The sequence below is a fragment of the Rhyacophila brunnea genome, unplaced genomic scaffold (assembly GCF_057557595.1).
Source record: "Rhyacophila brunnea isolate RB1 unplaced genomic scaffold, BYU_Rbru_1.0 scaffold_12, whole genome shotgun sequence".
NCBI classification, from domain to species: domain Eukaryota; kingdom Metazoa; phylum Arthropoda; class Insecta; order Trichoptera; family Rhyacophilidae; genus Rhyacophila; species Rhyacophila brunnea.
In genome coordinates this window covers 29,108,267-29,128,754 of record NW_028232774.1, presented here as the reverse complement: position 1 = coordinate 29,128,754, position 20,488 = coordinate 29,108,267, and the positions used below count along the sequence as shown (strand labels likewise).

General features: G+C 33.0%; 1 protein-coding gene across 2 annotated transcripts in view; it reads left to right on the top strand.

The window, feature by feature from the left end:
• LOC147078033 (irregular chiasm C-roughest protein-like) overlaps positions 1-20,488 on the top strand; it is a 622,953-nt gene that overhangs the window by 257,252 nt on the left and 345,213 nt on the right. For both annotated transcript variants that reach the window (XM_085940191.1, XM_085940190.1), the window contains exon 2: positions 12,756-12,814. The gene's annotated coding sequence lies outside the window, so the exon portion shown is untranslated. The remainder of the gene's footprint in view (positions 1-12,755; positions 12,815-20,488) is intronic.

Here is a 20,488-nt window from a genome sequence, read left to right as displayed (position 1 = left end):
TTTCACTCTCTATCAAACACCCCAAAAGAAGAATAACTTCAAAAATAAAGTTTTTTGGTTTGATGTGTACTATTTCAGCTTGTTTTCTTATAATTTTATATTTTGATTTAATTTAATTAAGTACTTATACTTTTTTTCACAATTTTAATTATAATTTATTAATATAAGTTTATGTGTTGTCTATATTTTATGTGGAGGCCAACAAACCAACCTGTGTCAGCAAACGCTAGATGAACTGGATGGATTGCGATATAGGAGGTGATCACAATTTATTGAATAAGTATTCATTTCATATATAGCCAGCGCAGTATTCAAATATGCATACATCAATAAATAGCTGATCGCAAGTTATTGGATAAGCATCCTTCCGCCGCACTTCGGACCGTTAATATCTTGTATTATTTTATCTTATACAAATTGTATATTATTTATTGGGCAATAAATTCTCAAATCTCAATTCACTTCAATAGTCAACAAATTACCATACCTATCATCTGAATCTAAGTACTATCCTGCTCATCCAGCACACATCTTCATCTTGCATGCACCTTGTAGTCCAGTGTATAAGAAACCATCTTCTCATCTGGCGGCTCCCGATTCGATTCACGGTTATGTCACTATATTTATTTATGTGATTTTTTAATAAACTGAGTGTTTTTCTGATAATTACTACTACACTACTCGACCTCATGGCCTGTTGTAGTGTTATAATTCATAATATCCTCATGGTGCAGAAGCTCGGAACAGAATATACGTGAAAGTGAATGATTGTCGAAAATATCATTAGCAATAATTAAAAACTAGAATTGAGATCGCAAGGAGCGTCTTTCTCAAAATGAGACGCCTCCTTAGCAATCGAGATCTTAACCTAGGTCTGAGACTGCGTATGGTACGTTGTTATGTGCTCTCAATTCTTTTCTATGGTATGGAAGTATGAACGCTAAACCAAGAGATGTCACGGAGACTTGAAGCTTTCGAGATGTGGCTGTGTAGACGCATCCTCAAAATTCCTTGGACTGACCGGGTGACAAATGTTGAAGTTCTCAATCGAATGGGGAAGGACCGAGAAGTTCTACGTAGTATCAAAACCAGGAAACTACACTACCTCGGCCACATTATGAGAGAACAAAAATACAGCATTCCCCAACTCGTCATTCAAGGAAAGATCAATGGGACGCGTTGCAGAGGACGGCGCCGTATTTCGTGGCTTAAGAACCTCCGTGATTAGTACGAGTGCAGCTCCACCAAACTGTTCCGGGTAGCAGACGACAAAGATAAGATCGCCTTGATGGTGGCCGACCTCCGCTAGGGGATGGCGCAATAAGAAGAAGAAATAATTATTTATCAAGAAACAAGAATCTTGTAATGTTATAATAAAAAGTCTGAAGACACGAGAATCAAAATTATTAATATTTTTTATCTACAATGGCAGAGTTGCAGTTCTGTGGCAAGGGTAGCTGCTGCCCGGGTACCAACCCAAAATTGCTGCCCCTTAAATTATATTTTTAGTGGAAATATGAAAGACAAAAGGTAAAATAATTATTTTATTGTCATCAAAATATTCATTACATAATAAAAAACAAGACATTTATCTATTAATAATAAATATTTAATATCATAGAAGAAAACGGTAACTTTTTTATTATTATACTAATGAAACAAATTTATGAGATTAATTGTTTTTTTTTAATATTGTATCTGTGGTAGCATTTGTTGTATAAATGATTATATTTTTGCAGAAATGTTTTATTTATTATGCTATGATACGGACCCAAACCGGCTAACTCTATTTGGGCAAATTTTTCAGGAAAGAGAAAAAACTTAATAATATAACCATCGAGAGGAATTTAACAATTCCAAAAATACACTTTTTTGACTTTTTTACGAATAAGCTGCACTATAAATTAATACACTATTTTAGCTTCCTTTTTTATATAAGGAAAATTTGTATAAAGAGCGGAGTTGTTTCATTTATGATATATTGGAAATTCAGCACCTGTAGTTGGTTTTTTTGTGATAAGAACGATAACGCATTTATTTCTAAATTTAGGAGTTTGAAATTTTGTGAGAGCATAGAAAACATTCTTAATAACAAAATGCAATGCCATCAAATCTCATTTTTGTTCAAAAGTGCGGTTAGCTGGTTTGCAGATTAAACAGTCGAAATGTTACATATACCTATTAGCTCTGACTCTTCTTAGTAAGCAACGTACGTGAGTTATTCATATATTTTATCATAAGATTCAGTGTAATTGAATAATATATGCATATTATATTTTAATAAAATCATTAAGAAATGTTTTTTTTTCTCGAGTTTCACCACCCCCCGAATCCTGCCGCCCGGGTCTTCTGTACCCCTAACACCCCCGCTTGGTGTGACCCTGCAGAGTAAGGCCCGTTTCAGACGGGACACCGGTGTCGCGTTCGATATAATATAGGAGGTCATTGTATTCAAATAAACGGGCCTTTGTATTATGTTTATGAACGCCCGAGAGCTAATGAGTCAACGCATAATTTCGCGTTATAAATTAAAACATAAAACTGGCTTCGGTAATAAAAACAAGTGTATCGGCGACTTGAGAATGTAGCGGCCGACGGAAAAGTGTACCGGACACGCGTTGACTCATTAGCACTGAGGCGTTCATAAACATAATACAAAGGCCTCCTTATTATATACGAGCGCGACACCGGTGTCCCGTCTGAAACGGGCCTAAGTGTCCGAATGCTATAATAAATAATTTAATAAAAAGCTAAAGCCATAATAGAATAGTGTTGAATCACGAGTGTAGTAAAAATCACACGAGTTGTTATTATTTTATTAAAATTATTCAAGTATGAAGAATACATTACTATGATTAACTTTAAGAAGAATATACCTATCAAAAAACGTTTCACACCAAAAATATTGTAGCATACAGAGGCGTGCATAAAAAAGGTTAATACACCCTGGAAGAGTCCATTATTCACTGATAATATTTCATTTGGGGTCTGTCGGACGAGAAATATCCAAAAATGCTTAGCTTTCACAGGTGACGGGCATTGCGTGACTGTTTCTCAAACTCACCTGCCTTGTACCTACTTGTGCGCCATTATTATTATATTATTATACCTTTCGTTGTTAATATTTGGGCATAGTTATGCTATTATATTATTAAATTTACCTATTCACTCTTTACTATAACGAAAAAAATACAGAATTAAACTAATTGGTACTTATTTACTGAATATAATATTAATATTCTTTATAAATCAGTGATCTATTATCTTACGTGCCCGTGATGGATGAGTGTTAAGCGCGAATCAAATTGAGGTGCATGTCATGGTGCATGTCGCCTACTGTCACGCTATCGCGGCGATAAATTTAGTCTATGGTTTCATCATTTTGCAGGATATTTTGAACCATCACCATCTCTATAAATTCACTGAAGAATGACACTGGTGAAGAGTGCCTACTATAATGTATTAGTAATTTGAATTATTATTAATTACTAGCTGAAGTACCCGGCTTCGCACAGGTTCGCTTCGTGGTTATATTTATCTTAGATATTTGAAAAATAATAATAGGTAATTATTTTTTAATATTAAAATATCTTTGTAATACAATATGGCAATATGAAAATAATTCTAATATGAGTAAAGGTCAAACATAAGAACACTAAATTAAAATCGAATCCAAATTATGAAAACGTTATTAATGTTATTAATATGTAGTAAAAAAAAAAATCAAAATTGGATGGAACAAACAAACAACAAACTTTGTATTTTATATAATAATAATTTAGAAACCTTCGCAGGTGTGCGCACAACAACTGACAAAAGTTTCATTGCATTCGGATTAATGGTATAGGAACGCATACGAATAGAAGAAAAAGAAGATGGTTGTACTAATTCAAAAACCTTCGCGGGCGTGCGCACAACAACTGGTCAAAATTTCATCACAATCGGATGAATGGCATAAGAACGCATACAAATAGAAGAAGAAAAAGATGATTGTACTAATTCAGAAACCTTTACGGGCAAGGGCACAACACTTGATCAAAATGTCATTGCAATCGGATGAATGGTATAGGAACGCATACGAATATAAGTAGAAGATGATTTTCTAATTCAGAAATCTTCTTGGGCATGTGCACGACAACTCACCAAAGTTTCATTGCAATCGGATGAATGGTATAGGAACGCATACGAATAGAAGAAGAAGATGGTTGTACTAATTCAGAACTCTTTGCGGGCGTACTCACAACAACTGGTCAAAATTTCATCGCAATCGGATGAATGATATAAGAACGCATACAAATAGAAGAAGATAGAATAGAAGAAAAAGAAAATAGTTGTAACAATTCAGAAACCTTTGCGGGCTTGCGCACAACAACTGGTCAAAATTTAATCGCAATTAGATGAATGGTATAAGAACGCATACGAATAGAAGAAGATAGAATCGAAGAAAAAGAAGAAGAAAATGGTTGTATCAATTCAGAAACCTTTGCGGGCGTGAACACAACACTTAATCAAATTTTCATTGCAATCGGATGAATGGTATAGGAACGCATACGAATAGAAGAAGAAGAAGAAGATGGTTGTACTAATTCAGAACTCTTTGCGGGCGTACTCACAACAACTGGTCAAAATTTCATCGCAATCGGATGAATGATATAAGAACGCATACAAATAGAAGAAGATAGAATAGAAGAAAAAGAAAATAGTTGTAACAATTCAGAAACCTTTGTGGCGTGAGCACAACACTTGATCAAAATTTCATTGCAATCGAATGAATGGTATAGGAACGCATACGAATAGATGATAGAATAGAAGAAGAAGATGGTTGTACTAATTCAGAAACCTTCGCGGGTGTTGACACAATTACTGACGAAAATTTTATTGCAATCGGATGAATGAAATAGAAACGCATACGAATAGAAGAAGAAGAAGATAGTTGTACTAATTCAAAAACCATTGCGGGTGTTACCACAACAACTGACGAAGGTTTCATCGCAATCGGATGAATGGTATAGGGACCATACGAATAAAAGAAGATAGAATGAAGAAGAAGAAGATGGTTGTACTAATTCAGAAACCTTCGCGGGTGTTGGCACAATTACTGACGAAAATTTTATTGCAATCGGATGAATGGAATAGGAACGCATACGAATAGAAGAATATAGAATAGAAGAAGAAGAAGAAGAAGAAGAAGAAGAAGAGGAAGAAGAAGAAGAAGAAGATGGTTGTACTAATTCAAAAACCATTGCGGGTGTTACCACAACAACTGACGAAGGTTTCATTGCAATCGGATGAATGGTATAGGGACCATACGAATAAAAGAAGATAGAATGAAGAAGAAGAAGATGGTTGTACTAATTCAGAAACCTTCGCGGGTGTTGGCACAATTACTGACGAAAATTTTATTGCAATCGGATGAATGGAATAGGAACGCATACGAATAGAAGAATATAGAATAGAAGAAGAAGAAGAAGAAGAAGAAGAAGAAGAAGATGGTTGTACTAATTCAAAAACCATTGCGGGTGTTACCACAACAACTGACGAAGGTTTCATTGCAATCGGATGAATGGTATAGGGACCATACGAATAAAAGAAGATAGAATGAAGAAGAAGAAGAAGATGATGATTTTTCTAATTTAGAAACCTTTATGGGTGTACATACAACCACTTACCAAAATTTCATTGCAATCGGATGAATGGTATAGGAACCATACAAATAAAAGAAAATATAATGAAGAAGAAGAAGAAGAAGATGATTTTTCTAATTCAGAAACCTTCATGGGTGTACATGCAACCACTTACCAAAATTTCATTGCAATCGGATGAATGGTATAGGAACAGACACACAGACAGACAGACATACAGACAGACAGACATTCATTTTTATATATTAGTATAGCCTATACTCTTCCCGCAAGTGCAAGCAATAAGTTTACAAAGTTTTATTGCAATCGGATGAACGGTATGGCTGCGCATTAAATACGAACAAACAAACACACAAATATTAATTTTTATATATTAGATTCATGTTAATTTCAATTAATTTTAACAGTTTCTACATGTGCGTATGTTAAAATATTTGCGGCATGACATCCATAGATAATATTTTGAACAGAACCCAACGTGCAGACCATAGATAATAGGCAACATTTTTATCGCAAATACATAGTGCCAACCGCTAAAAACAATAAAACTGATTTTTACATGACATTAGAAAATTGTAGGCATGTAGAAGATGATAAAAACGTTAATTGAGTCATGCAGGTGTCGATGCAGTGCTGTTCAACGTGAGGTGACCTCATTTTTGTTCTGGTGATTTCGGCAGATTTTGCCAACTGACAATGTTAGTGTAAAGGTTCAAAATATGCTACGGGATGGGAGCATCAGTCTGATAACATTTTAAACACTAAGAACAACGACATTACACACTCTTTTCCCGTAGCGGCAGCTCACTGTGACGTCGATTTGGTTCGCGCTTTAGGTAAGGTCTCCGTTTATAATGTCGTGAATGTTGCGTTTTATTCACGAGTCTGGAAAATGCACATATTGTTTTTCAATACTTATGTGCAGTATTATAATTATTGAGTAAGTATTGTTGTTTTTATTTAATAAAACGCAATTTTTTTATATAGTACTTATTCCACTTTAATTAATATATTAGGACCGGTTTCGTCCGCCTCAGTGGGAAATGAAATGAAAATGTCCCACTGAGGCGGACGAAACCGGTCCTAATATATTAATTAAAGTGGAATAAGTACTATATAAAACATTGCGTTTTATTAAATAAAAACAACAATACAATGCAGTTCCACCATGAATTGACAGTTAACAAAATAAAAGAAATATTGAGTAAGTTGCTAATATCTCGTAAAATAATCTGGACTCCACATCGTATTGTATCGACCATTAAAAGAATTTGTATGCGAAAGGTAAACTACGGGAAGTGGATTCATAAGATGATAAAAATGTGACAGCCAGTCGCAATGGACCAAAGTTTTAAAGCCGGACTATCTTCATTATTTTATGAATATCCTAAATGCGTGCGATTGAATGCTTGTTTCATTTACGTGGCAAACTTGAATGACTGCATATAATTATTATGATACATTCGTCACTGTTCTGGCAGAAAACACTAATTCGAAAAAAATGACATATTGAGTTAGTACCAAAATTTTCCTTATTTCAAACTGTACCGTCTGGAAACCTTCTTCATAAATAAACAGTCTTTATTTTAAAGTCATCCTTTTTACGATTACTTAATAAACTCACATGATATAACCATTATTTCAAACATTTTAACAACTTCAAAGTCAAATTACTCAAAACTAGTATTCTCCAGTTAGTGTGTTCTGCCAGAACAGAGACGAATTATATCAAACAATATTCTTTAACATGTGTTAAAATTTTTCCCATATTTCACCATACTCGAGATTCGTAGGCTTTATACCACACCCGGTAAGGTAAACATGTGTTCCTGGGAGACACAAATTAATGATTTTTCCCACATTGAACGTCTTGTATTTTTTAGTGTTAAAATACATAAAATAGGTTTTTCTTGTATATTGTTTTAGTTTTTTATAATGTTCTAAACGATTTTTTGAAATGTTTAACTCAATAGACATTTTAACATTTTTCTCTGTTATTAAATACAAATACTTAGTCACTTTTGTTTATCACTTTATAGAGGACAACGAATGAAATTTTAACATTTATTAGTAGTAAATACTCAGTTTTGAACTTAACATAGTTTTACCTCACAGTAGCCTAGTTGGTGTATGTTAAGTTTTTCAGCGTGTGATTGATTTAATGACCCGATGACTTGGGTTGAAATTTAATAACCACTCCTAGTAAACATTCACTTTGTGATGATCCAGTATGGACCATGCTGGATCGTCCATCATGTAGGTAGCACAATCCGCGTAGGAGCGAACATCGCTTAAAAATGTAATTAATTTTTACTAATAGAATTTTAAATTCGATCGAAAATAATATTATTTTGGAATGTAAATTACTTGCATAATTCAATGCCTTGATAGTATTTATTTTAGATAGGTAATATAATGATCCAATTTGCGGACGTGATTATCGTCATAATATAAAGTTTAACACCTCGTATTTCATTTTTTTATGAGGGATATAACAAATTGTATTTGTATTTTTCCTCGCAAAAAGACGTAAGATTAATATAAAAAAAATATTACGAAATATTTATCAGCCTAAAAATATTTTTTTTTCTGGTAAACAAATTTGTACAATATTATTTTATAATTTTAATTTTTGTTTGTGAATATTAAAATATTATAGGTTAAACTTTTATAAGCTACATGTTATTAGATTATATTGTTTTATTATTTATCAGGGATACTCAATCCCCATTATCCTTATAATTTGATTATTTTTGGCATTTATCTTGCAAAATAAAGATTACTATAAAAAAACCTTTCATTAAAATTTCTGCTTAGGAATTATTATGTTCATTGAAAAGTGAGATGATCGTTGATTATTTTACTTATCTAATGACTTACCTATTTATTTCACCTTATCACGGTAAGGCACAAATTCGCGCCACTTCTCTCGATCCATCGCCAACTCTCGCGCCTCCCGCCTTGCAATACATGCAGCGCGTAGATCGACTTTGTATCGCAGCTCCATGCCAGACCTGCAACGTGTAGATCGCATTTGTAGTACAGCTCCTTACCATACCTGCAACCCGTAGATCGCTTTTGTAGCACCGCTACTATAAGCTTGCAGTTATTGTTAAGCTGAATCTATTAAATCAATATATAATGTACGAAAATTTGTTCATTAAAATTTTCCTATAAACTACAGATAATTAAAGAATGTAGCGGCGTGACATTGAAAAGAGACCCATAGATGGCGCGGCCCATTAACCGGACACCGCAAGCGCTATATAGATGGATTTGGATTATTTAACTCTATGTTAACTTCGTAATTTTTGTCTCACAGTCTTACAGCCAGTCAGCTTAGTCTGATTAGGTCTTTTGATCATATAGGTCCTCTATTTTGAAACTAAGCACCTTACACTATCGAGATTTATTTCTAGTGATAAGTGTGGTTTCTAGTTGTCAAATGTGATACCTACCTGAACTGAACTAATCCTTTGGCAAGTAATTTGGTCGAGCGAGTCATCTTATCTCGTTAATCTGTTTTCGTGACCGTTTGAAGTATTCTCTGTTATTGTTGATTAACCTTTGTAAACTCTGAATAAGAATAAATACAAAAACCGGAAATGTTTCTAAAAACAACTATAAGTGATATTTAACTTTGTGCGCTTGTCCCAGTATACTAATAATTGTGAACTAATTTACAACCCCGACTCTTAAGTAACGTCAAATTTATGTAGTGTTGATATATTTCCATGTGTAAAACGCAAAGCAAAAAACATTCGACATGTTTATACGACTCCTATACATGTGCGATTAATTTACCAATTACGTATTCGAAAGCAGGGCTTGAAATTGCTCTACGACTCGGTTAAAAAAATGTAACGTTTCTTCCACGCCTTAATCCCAGACTAAACGCCGGATTAAACGTAGTATTAAACCGCGGATTAAACCCTTGAATATTACCCGAGCTTATAATATTTCCTGCCGCAGTCGGCATTTATCAGAATTATTAGAGAGGCGTAACTGCCTACCGGTCAATATGAAAGTCATTCTATTCATTAATTATTTCCTAGGAACAGTTTTACTCCTTCAACTTTCTGGCAGCCTAATACTTTTTTTTTCGATCGAGGTTTAAAAATATTATTTTCACAGGAGTTTAGTAAATTGTTTTGATCAGGAATACTAATATGTGTTTCAGAATAAAGTAATAGATGCCAGAGCATAAACTATTTCAAAAGATCTATTATTTATTTTGATACCCTAATACAACTATAAATTTTCTACGTAATTTGGAGCAACCTCTGAAATAAAAAAAACAATATATTTATATACTAAATGGGTATTAAACTGACATCGCATTCTGATCGGTGAGCTTATCTCCCATTTAGTTAATTGTATCAGTAAAGATAATCCATACAATTAATCATTTTAGGTATTATTTCAAATTTGCTTTGCAACATTCTTTATTGAACAGACATAATTTAATAAACATGCCTTAGAAAATCCTAGAGTTTGTACCAAAAATGAGACTTGAACCCACACATCTTGAAGCCGGCCCACAGGCCAAGATCTTTGGCGGCCTCCCTACCCATCGGTAGTGGGATGCTTTACAGAATCGTTTTCTCAATGTTGTTTCATGTAAAATTAAGGATATTAAGTGTATTTTTAGCGATTTTTTTGTACTGTTGAATAAATCCACTAGAACCACTGAGTTGTCAAAAATTACATCACACAACTAGACATTAGACAACTAGACTTAAATGTTATGTCTATAAATAAAATAGCGCCGCAGTCGACTTTTTTCCCATTAGGGCTAATTTGTGATGTGTGTTTATCTCATTTATCGGGTTGAACCGTCACGCAGCCCCACCCCCCCAGAGCCAGGCCCTCCAGCCTAGAGCCCTGTCAGCTTCCGCCCTTGTGGGGGCCATGTCCATTACATTCTGAGCGGTGAGCTTTATCGATTGAACTGGCGATACATCACACGAAAGTTTTCAAACATGTTTTAAAAAAAATCTTTTATATTATTATGTAATCCCTTATTTAAAAAAAAACCTTACTATTTATGTAAGTATGTAGTTTTAATAAGTATTTATTATTTCAATTAGAGGTATAAATTACTAGGTATGTACCGACTGAAAGAGATATTTTAGTGAAGTATAATAATATTCCAGAATTTCCTGGAAATATCCATTAAACAACCTGATTCCTGAATGCAAACATTGACTTTATTTAGGATTATCCTTTCCTATAAATAGTAATGAATGTTTTATGGAATAGTAAAGTTTTGTTTGTAGAACTTTCAATTAGCGGGCTTAATGGTTTACTTTAGCAATAACTAATTTTCCCTCGAATATATCGATATTTATAGATAGGTCCGTATAGATAGATATGTTGTTGCTAAGCTCATTTTGCATAGAGACATTTGTGAGCATGGTCACACTCTAATTGTGCCCAATTCTTATTAGATCATGGGAGTCCAGGTTACAACACCGTATCAGAAGATACAAAATATCAACGTTTCAACGAATATTTTGTGTAGTTTCTGTGATGCTAGGTGTTTTCTTGATTTTAGTACGATGATTCATATGGTCGAAGAACATCTCTCTGCTACTTACTAGAGACGCGTTCTACGTTAAAACTCTTCGGTCACATTGTTAGAAGAGGAAGAGTGATAAGTGGTTGCATCGAAAGAAGAGGGCTGCGAGTACATGCGTCTTCCAGGTGTAAATTTTAGGTTCCCCATAATCACCCGCCATGTATGTATAGCCGTGAATATGCAGAATCGCTTTCCATGACTTTGGTATCCCGATATGGAGCCGCACCGAACTGATGTAACAACCATGCACCGTGGTGTTTAAAGAAAAAAAATAGAGAGAAAACGAAAGTGTCGGACTGGCTCAGTTAGTCTCGGTGACATTAAGTATCCTCTATGTCCGCGTACTGAATATCAAATTTGAATTCGATGATGACTCTACAGAGGAATCGGGATTAACCCGATTAACCTGCTCTCCATATGACGCTGCAAATTTCTCAAATGATTAAAAGTGGGCATTGGTTGATATCAAGAGAATCATCACTGAGATGGTGACCACATTAACAATGTCTTCGTCTTACGTTTAATATGCACATTTTCACGTTATGATCTCTACATATGCCTAATTTTAGGAACAAATTAAATATAATATCGTCACTCTACAGACCAAGTAGCGTAACCCTTAAATATCAAATTGTTCAGAAAGTGAAAAAAACTGTGGACATTGATTGGATTTACTTATTATTTTAAATATATTATTTTATTACAAATTGTACGTACCCTGTGGCTTACGTTTAGAGGGGTTACAGCATTTGGTTGGAATATTTTTTGTCAAGTTACAAATGGCCAAAAAATAGTTTTGAATTATTTTGATATGAAATATGATACTTGGCCAGTTCGTGTAAAAGTATGCAATAAGTGCATTACCATCAAAATGTCACTTTGGTGAAAAGTAAGGGTTACGGCAATTGGTCTTTACAGTGACGATATAAACTATATAACAATATTATTAATGAATTCTTTCTTCTATATCATCACTTTGGCTCAGGATTAAAATCACTCTGGAATAGGTACTGCAGTATTTTGGATCAGCTTTCTCCAACTTAACCTATCTTCTGCAAGCCTTATGTTGAATTCTATAAGGAATTCTTTCTATATACCTCATCTGCCCTTTGCCATATTTACCAAGCCAATTAAACTTTAGAGGCTGTTTACAAATAGTGTATCTAAACAATCGTATAATACGAAAAGATGTTGGCACACAAAGATGCTGGCTGACAGCTGTATCCGAGTATTGGTTCTGTGCTATCTTGAGTACGTTGATGATTTTATTTTCCACTGTTCGTAATGTCCAGGACTCTGCAGCATACGTGAAAATGTAATATGTATACCAAGTCTACATAGCCTTATTATGTTTTATCCCTTGACTGGTAATGGCTGGTATCGCCATTGTCCCTCTACGTTTAATATTTTAATATATCTAAATATTTTATTATAAGTATACAGTTCATTTGTGTTGCAATATTTATGACTGACACTTTATCTAGTTTGCATACGAACCAATTTTAACATAATCCCGTCTCTCTTGTCAACAGGAAACCAGAACCAGTTTCACAGTTATCATGAAATAGCCTGCACATAAAACATCTTACATGTAAGTAGTTAAAACTTATCGATAGATTATATTCTTGTAATTTTTTGTTTATGATTTTTCTTGCTTCACATTTACAATTATGGCAGCCATTAAAATAATAATCTCTGGCAATAAATATCGCTGGAATAATAATATTATTATAAAGTAATTATGTCTCCTAATACGTTAATCTTTTTATTGGACTTATCAATAACTTCATTAGTAATATTTTATGATTATAACTTGGATTGTCATTCAATATTTAAAATTAATTGCTTTATGATTATTGTAGTTAAGGTAATGGCATAATTTTAAGTTTTATTGTTAGTAAGTAAAAGTAGCGAGTAAAATTTAGAATATTCAGACACAGGTCATTCCATTAATCAAGGTAAGTACCCACATACCTATTATTAGTATACATAATTTGAAAAAAAACCTTAGATATATACATACTAGAATTGTTTTTAAATACGACACCCGACAGGACATGAACCTGCAAATACAGGATTCGCACCAATGTACTTTCAAACAATTAAGCTATGGGCATCCTACTTAATTACTACGAATTTAACTATCAGTTCTTACATAAAATGCTTATTAAATTGCGTCAATGTTGGCTATCAGTTTTTGTGTTTTAAATTAAGGTATGAATCATTAATTATTGCCCTATGTACCTATACATAATTTTAAAACACCAAACAAAATTACGACATCCGACGTGACTTGAACCTGTAACCACTGGATTTCCGCCAATGTCATTTAACGGGTGTTGTATTTTTTTCATACCTGAGGTATTTTAAAATTAAGTATATTATGTATTCAATATAATATACAATGTTACAGTCTCAAATCTTTTGAATTATTCGTTGAATACAAGAAACGGTTTATTGTAAATATTTTTAAGTAAGTAAGTAAGGTAAGTAACCTTATTCAAACCACAAAAGCCGGTAGCCAATATTATCAAAAACTTGAGAAGCGCTTCGGTTACATGACTTTTAATTAATTTTGTCATAATTAGATATGGCGCAGGTGACTCAGATGATAAAACACTTTTTATTTTGAATCCGTTGGATGCAGGCACCAAATGTTTTCAAGACTTTATCTAAGGTGGTTTTTTTTTCAAATTATGTGGGTAGATTAAATAAAGAATGCTACATTCTTAAATCTTTATATTTAAAAAAATATAAATGATTCCGTACAAAACAATTGCGAATGATTTAACTTATTATTGTTTAATACTAGGCTTATTATTTTCGTAAAACTGTCTAAACTGTAAACTATATTCCGGCAGTAGATTGGGATAGTTTATGTAAGAAATATAGATATATTATATACTAAATTGTAATATATGCGAGGTATATTGCTAAAATACATTAAAAATAAAATAATTCTTTTTGATTTCATCTACAGAAAGCTCACAATTCATTGTAATAATTAGATCAGTAGTAATTTATTATTATAAAGCTTAATCGTATGAAAATCAAAAGCTCGCCCTTGTTATTTCTGTAATAGTTGTGGCTCTAAATTCATTTATCATATGAAGTAGGTAATAAGCTACAGTTTATATCGGGTAGTTTGTTATATCATTTTACTTATACAAACTTTTGAGTCAAATTTATTCAAATATTATGTACGTAACTCTACTCTTAACGTCTTGATAGATACATTTTTAATATTATTGTTATGGTGTATATTTATTTCTTTTATCAAAACTGCCGTTTTAATTATGTTGTGTTGTAAATGTCTTAAATTACAATTGGTAATGTCCACTCACATATTTGATATTTGAAAACAGATATTATGCTTGACTGCCTTCGGTGGAAGAATCCCATGTTTTTCGGCCGAATGGAGATAACCGCTTTGACTCCGGACCATTACACTAGTTAATTTATAACTGGACAGCTGATCTTGGTCTTGTTACCCGTTGGAGAAATAGAGGATGAAAACCACATCCTCTGGGAAATTCCTAAAATGTGTATGAAAAGGGAAGAACTGGTCAAGTAAGTTCAATCAGGTGTTGCACACATCGGACTGACCAACCTGGTCGCCACAAACGCCAATTTTGTTGTACTTGGAAAATTTGCAGTGTCATTACTGCAACGTGAAGATATCTATCTTATCGACAGCTTTTTATAAGCTTTTGTTACATACTGCATGGCCCCCACATCCTGAACCAGGCCCCCATGCTAGGATTTTTGGCGGGCCCCCTACCTATCTCTAAGGATAAAGGCAGTGTAATGCTCTACAGTAGCGTTTTCCAAATGGTGCACGCGATAAAATTAATGTGTATATTTTAGTGTTTTTTGTTGTATATTTTAATACAGGGGCGGGCAAACTTTTTGGATGGAGGGCCAAATTCAAGAATTCAAAATGAGCGGCGGGCCGCAAGTGAAATAGCATTTTTAGATATACACTATTTATTATCACGAAAAATAAACATTACAAAAAAATTAATGAGAAGAATGAAAGTGTTGTACATTTTTCAACATTTTTTCAAATTCAGGTATTGATTTTGTGGTTGATATTTTCAAAACTGCTTGTAAATGGGCATCGGAGATATTTGATCGTAAAGAATTTTATTGAGGTTCATGATCGAAAATGTTTGTTCACATACATAGGTTGAAAAAATCGTCATTCAGAGTTTTAATAATTTTACCATATTCTTCAAATTTATATTCTGGTATATTCAGCAACTTCAAAGTTGGAAAGTGGTCCACGTTGTTATTCGATATTTGTCGAAGGAACAACTTGAGTTTTAATAATTGAAATCCATTCAAACTCTTCACCATATCGTGGGCATATATTTTTTTTCCTAAAGCCGCGTTGACACGGTCCAAGTACGATCCAAGTAGACTTGGATAGGAATGATTAGTATGAAGATGTCTCATCCAAGTGACAGCTTCATACTATTTATTCCTATCCAAGTGACAGCTCCATACTATTTATTCCTATCCAAGTTAACTTGGATGAGTAGGACGCGGTCCAAGTAGCTTGGATAGGAATAATTAGTATGAAGATGTCACATACGAGTGCACGTGGATGGCACTCGGCCCAAGTGTACTTGGATCATCTTCAGACAGGAGACATCTTCATACCAATTATTCCTATCCAAGTAGACTTGGATCGTACTTGGACCGTGTCAACGCGGCTTTACAACGCAGAGTTAAAAGTATTTAAATGTGTCACGATGTTCAACATAGAAAATACTAGTTACATAGTGTGAGACGAGACGCAAGGAAGACGTACTGAAATAATACATTAAGGCCATTGGACCCGTTTTTTCCTGTCTTCTCAGAATCGTGGAAATGGCAAGGACGTTTAACACGAATTGACACATAATAAACACTTTATTTATTTAAAATCTAATAAATAATATTCAAATAACACTTTTTGTGTCATTAAAATTTTCTGATTCGCTTTAATTTTTAAAATAAATGACAAATAGTCGGTCCTGTTTTCGAAATTGGCCAAAACGACTGTCACGCCACAGTGAATTTTTGAACTTAATAATAGTTTTGCAGGTATATATTGTATGAAAGAAATGGGTAAAACAATACATTTCATTGATTAACTCACGTACTTTTTTTAATTTCAGAAAAATAAAGATTTTAAAGCCATTTTAGTTTGAGTATACATCAGCCAATTTTGAATGATTTTTTCTCACAAAATAATATATACTGCACAATAAAAATATTTTTTTATTATAATATAACATTTCCGTAATACTATAAATAATAATTAACAATGAAAAAATAAATAAAACCCTATAAATTCGGTACAATTAGTGACGCTATATTACCAAAACACGTCGTACGTTTTCATGTATTTATCCTATTTTCAGACAATTTAGATATATAATTATTTTGCAAAATTAACAAAAAGAGACCATTTGATCGATTAATCCATATAGTTTTTCTAATTTCTCATTTCTAACCTTAGTAGGCTTGTGAATTTCAACGGGTGAGGACGTCTTTTTTTTCCAAAATTTTATCCGTCGCGAACAGTATTTTAACTCATAGAAAAATGACCTTTACTCGCATTGCAGTAACAATCAAATTGGCAAGACCACATAACGTAGACCAGGTGTTATAATTTGTGTTGACAAATCAAACATCATAAAATACCAGTGAATGTCAAACTGAGAAAAATGTAGTTATATTATATTATTTATTATCTTGTAATACAAATGGTTGCAGCATGTGAGATATTGTAAGATAATTGAATCTTATAACCACGATGGCTACAAAGAAGTCCTAAAGGTATTCGTTCGGTGCAACATTTATAAAAAAAAATATTTTGGACTTGAGCAGTTTAGATAAAATATAGGTGGACTTTAATTATTTTGATAAATACCTACTTGGTTGGGCTTTAAACGATTTGAAAAACTTTGCATGTACTTAATACAGTTTTTATGTACCTGGGTCGCCATGTTTTGTTATTTTCAAAGGGACGTATCCAGGAGTATGTTTATTGGCATTATCAATAGAAACAAAATAATATTATTTTTCAAGGTCTATTTATTATCGATCTTAAGTGGTTTATGTCACAAATAGTAAATTTGTAGAAAATTTAAAGTAAAATACGTTTTCGAATGCTGTCATAGTAATGGCCACTGAAACATGTGTCATAATTTTCCTAATCGTCAAAATAATAATAAAATAAGTGTTTTGGGGCACAAAATCACGTATATGTTTTATGATGTATGTATTTTTCAGATGGTTTGTGGTAAAATCTTTTTTTTTCATACTGCCACAATTCAACTATTCATAATTAATTGTTTGTTAAATTTTTCATTGTGCACTTTGACTTAATAGGTAGGTGATAAAGTTTTTACTTTACTTTATTGTATTAATTTATTGTTAAGTGAGAATTAGCTGCTTTCGTTGTCAGTGTATATTTGAGGAGTGCGCATCCTGACGATGTCGAAAGGCGAAACCAGGATCGCATAAAACGACTCAAATGAAATAGTACAAAACTTTTAGAATTTAATATATTTAATGCCGAGTTGAATTGAATGGAATCACCTTAGGCATTTATTAGTAATTATTTAACTCAAGTAAAACATATATTGAGGTAAGAACCTATTTCATTGAATAATAAAAACAATATTACTCTTCACATCACAAGTGACAAGATTTATATGAATTGTGTATTGCCTGAACTCGTTGATCAGACTAACACGGTCGATGGATATAAGAAACCCTCAATATAATAATTATCAAGTTAACAAATAATAATATCAATTATCAATTAATAGCTATCAATAGAAAAGAAAATAAAATTATAAAAAAAAAACAATTTATAATAGTTATTCTAATACATTGCATACCGTTAAACCAATACACTAATTAAGGAACCAATTATTAATTTTCTATACACTAATGTTCCGAAATCCTCCGCGGCGACCAAAACGTACTGCCGTCAAATACATGCTATTATAATAATTGTTTCTTAAATCATAATTGTTGTCTACTAAATTTAAAAAAAAAAAACGTTCCTCGACAAATATTCATTGAATTGCTTTCTTTTATGAGTCATTTTTTTTATAATTTAATAAAAACGCAATAATAACAGAAATCTTTCATGCCATCTTGTGAATGTTTTAAACTTATAATTTGTAATGTTAGCTTATGAAAATGAATAAAATTATATTTGTTTACACTTTCGTGTTTTTTAGTATTAGATTTTTTTTTGAAAAATATTTGCACTGAATTTGAACCTAAATATGATAGGTTCAAGAAAAGGTGTCACTTCACAAATTCAGCATATCAATAATATGAGGTTCTTATTTAGAGGTCTACTATTTTTATTCTTATAATTTATTCTACCGACTACAAAAATGTTTATAAAATTTGTTAGGAAAAAAATATTATTAATTCAACACTTTTAAAACCTCTGATTTCGTATATACTACACGAGAAGCCGAGCGAAGCGATTTTTGTTTTTTTACGCTTCGAGCATTGTTATTTTTCATGGCGCTTACGTCAAATTTAATTCTTGCGAATAAACCCATACGCCTTAACAAAACAACAAATTCTTCAAATTTTAATCTATTGTATTAAAAAGTATAAAAAAAGTTATTCGTAATCAGAAGTACAATTAATGATGGCGGGCCGCAAAAAAATACCCGGCGGGCCACATGCGGCCCGCGGGCCGCAGTTTGCCCTCCCCTGTTTTAATACATCCATTTGAATTAAGGAGTTTTTAAAGTGCCCACCACCACCCGTCATATATGCACAACCGTGGATATGCACGGCCGCTTTCTATGACGCTTTAAACGTGTCTGAAAGTAGTGATTTTAAGTGCTCATTCCGTCCCGAGACGGAGCCGCACGGGACTGATGCTGCAACCATGCACCGTAGTAGTGCTTAAAGAATAAAGTTAAGAAAGAAAATGGTCGAGTGTCGATACACAGTTAAAATTTTCATCGTACAACCATATAATTTTATGTAATAAAATTATTGAAGGAAAATAACGCCGCAGGCGACTTTTTTACTATTGAAGCAAATTTGTGTTGTGTGTTTATCTCACTTATCAGGTCGACTGGCCTCGCCGGGCCTCCAGGCTAGAGCCCTGTCAGCCCCCCCCCCCTTGTGGGGGCCATGACCTACTGATTACAATTTTATATCCCCAATTCGTTAGTGAAAGTAAAATTTGATAAGATCCTGACGACAGTCGATAACCAAAAAGTAAAGCAATTAATTGTTAAAGTTCTTAGTTAATTTTGTCGTAATTATATGGGATGCACATGACTCAATTGATAAAGCACATTGACGTAAATCCAGTGGATACAGGTTTGAGTAGGTACTGCTGAGCATCATATTTTTAGTCGGTATATTATATATGAAGTGTTGTCAAAGTATGTAGGTATGTACGAAAAATATACATAATATTATGATTTCGTTTACTTATCTGAATACACAGTTTAATACTATCCCAGTAATTGTGAATGAAATAAATAACATTAAATGAACAGCGATTAATTGAGGAAAATAAGATTCCAAAGTGAATTAGAGCTGTAATAATGCATGTTCTAAGGATGTTTTATTCTGACATTTCACTGATAAACGTGATAACATAATACCATGCCTGCGAGAGTCAGGATATAAGGCAAATCGTTAATCTTTGTTTCAGACACTTAACAGACATTACGGAGTAAATCTTTAGTATCGAGTTAGGGCCATAGGACACCCTGTAAATCAGTGGTTAGGTGCAAAATGGACTTTATGGACTTTTAAGTATCGCAAGTGGAATTTTTAACGATCCGAAAATGCCATGCAGCTCATTTTGTCAGCTGCGTAAACGTTTGCTTTTTTGTACTGATAAAAATAAGAAAATGATAATAACTAAATGGGTGAAATGTATGAATTGCAACATGCGATTGTTACAGATGAGCGAAATACAACAGCTCTTTGACGCAATGACCCAATCGATTCGTTAAAAGATTAAGCCCCGAAATAGTTTGAAGTGTTTGAACCAATCATACAATTATTTATTAAATTGTTACCAAATTTTTATTGATAAGCTGCGTAGAAGACGGGCGTAAGTGCTTAGACTAAAGTAGAGTTCAGAGAAAAATGCAGTAATTTTTTTTAATCGTTTTTTATATAAGTAACATTATATACATATCTTGGGGTATATGTAGTAAGATATAAATTATGTTCGGTGACAAACAAAAGAAAGAATCATTATGTT